Source organism: Littorina saxatilis, linkage group LG8 (assembly GCF_037325665.1).
Source record: "Littorina saxatilis isolate snail1 linkage group LG8, US_GU_Lsax_2.0, whole genome shotgun sequence".
NCBI lineage: Eukaryota > Metazoa > Mollusca > Gastropoda > Littorinimorpha > Littorinidae > Littorina > Littorina saxatilis.
The window spans coordinates 32,845,755-32,847,920 of NC_090252.1; the positions used below are offsets into that span (position 1 = coordinate 32,845,755).

General features: G+C 36.2%; 1 long non-coding RNA gene across 1 annotated transcript in view; it reads right to left on the minus strand.

Annotated features, from left to right (window-relative positions):
- The window catches only part of LOC138972269 (uncharacterized), a 6,001-nt gene extending 4,138 nt beyond the window's left edge, over positions 1 to 1,863 (minus strand). Inside the window, exon 1 of the long non-coding RNA XR_011457521.1 lies at positions 1,643 to 1,863. This is a non-coding gene — a long non-coding RNA (uncharacterized lncRNA). The remainder of the gene's footprint in view (positions 1 to 1,642) is intronic.
- Between the last annotated feature and the right edge of the window lie 303 nt (positions 1,864 to 2,166).

Below are 2,166 nucleotides of genomic sequence, written 5' to 3' on the forward strand. Positions count from 1 at the left end.
ACTAATTAACTATTTCACAGTCATGACTGTATGTTTAAATATATGAAATAGTTAATGAGCCTGTGGTTCAAAATGGAAAAACCTTTGCAGTTTCATAAGAAGACTTACAATTATCACATTATCAACCATTGTGCTTGTGCTCGATGGTTAGATACTTAACAACAAGCAACAGGAAGGGAAGATTTGTGTTTGCATCGGGTCGAAACCAAATGCACTTTGTCTATGTATTAAATAACAGCTCGGTGTGACAGAAAACTTGGCCTTAGTTGAACTATGACTCATTGTCCGTTCGAATGTTGTAATTGTGTTCTGTTTTGTTGGCTTACGTCCGACATACGTTGAAAAGAACCGAGTTAAACCTCACCCCTTCTACTTTTTTTGGTTCGTTTTGTGTATGTTGTTATTGTTTTGTAATTTTCAATGTATTTATTTGTCTTAATGTTTATACAAATTAAGGGAGTGCTCCTCTAATAATTTCAAACACATACTTTTATTGATTATGTTAACGTTATTATTTTGCACATTCCCAAACACATCTATATATCTTAATAAAATAAAACAAATCCATTAGAATCTTGTTACGTGTTTATTGCGACAATCCCTTAACATATTTGGCAAACTTTGACTGGAAACTACATTGTTTTTCATGCGAGATAGCTCTGCAAAAGCCATTGTACTTTTTCTTCCAAGAGACTTTAATTAGTATTCTACTTAATGTTGCATTAATAGAAATGATCTGTATCGTTCCGAAGGCAAGTTCATTAATTTGTATCATGTCAGAAGTTCATTAATTAGAAGTGATCAACGACCATTACCTGCAATCAACGCGCAGTAATGCAAGCGCCCTTTGGGCTTTTCCAAAAACTGATGTTACTAAAAATACAATAGGTAATTCTAGCAAATCGTTCACTGGGAGTACTCGATAATTATGCAACCTTTTGATCAATTCGATCTTCCAAACACCACTCAAAAGCTTTGAAATGAAAAATATAGAATAAAATGCAAGAATTAAGAGTTCAGTAAAGAAGGAAAAGTTGAAATATTTGAAAACGTTTTTTGAACAAAATTGCTTGCGTGGAGATTTAACCCGACTTAATGCATTGGCGGTCATGCGCTCTAGCAGCTGTGCTAATCAGTAATGGGGCACACTGTCACTTTGGCAAAAAGATACATTTTGACTTCGAGAGTTAGTCGTGAGTTCCCGAACATGGGGATCGGTTATCGACCCGTGGTATCCGAGTCGCTCCTGTTCATTTTGTATACATTTGGAAAACAATATCAAGTACCATTAACATCAAGTTTGACCGATATTATTTTGGCACTCCAGCAAGGGCGCTGACGTCATTTTACGAAAGGATTTCCCAACCCAGAATTTTAGAGGGGATTAGAGATTGTGAAGATATCGTTTTTTACGATGACGCCCTATGTTCATTAATTTTTTTTATAAAGGGAGGCAAGCAGTTAAAAACGGGCGTCGACAGAGACAATCAAGGGAGATACTAACTTGTAAGATTATATACCTGTGATTATACACAGTCGAAAAATAAAAGATATACATTATGCAAAAGTGAATCAGATGATAGTGATTAAAGGAAAATTTTGATTTTATAGTTCATATAATACGTATATATTGCTTTATTACCGTCTTCAGTGCTTTGGTTTTGTGTTTCAACGCTCTGATCCCTGTTGTATTTCCTCGTCGTTGCATCACCGCTCGTGGCTTGTACTCCTTGGTAGATATCATTGGTAATCGTCAGACTGACATTGGAACCTCGGTAGAGAGAGACTCCAAGTCCGATCCCTGTCAGATTACATTTAAAATAAGCAACAAAACTGATTTTGACTAATGTAATAGATGTAAGTCGGTGCAAAATTTACTGGCGTTTAACCGCTTTCTTTGTGTGTTCTTGCAAATTTTGCGGTTCAAGAAGGTTATATATATTATTATATCTTCCTACTGCGTTCTCTCTCTCTCTCTCTCTCTCTCTCTCTCTCTCTCTCTCTCTCTCTCTCTCTCTCTCTCTCTCTCTCTCTCTCTCTCTCTCTCTCTCTCTCTCTCTCTCTCTCTCGCAAACTGTATGAATCGTGGACTGTACAATTATTTTTATCAATCATGTGTTTTGCACATGTACATATTCGCGGAATCTGTGTCAGTGTCAGTGTTTT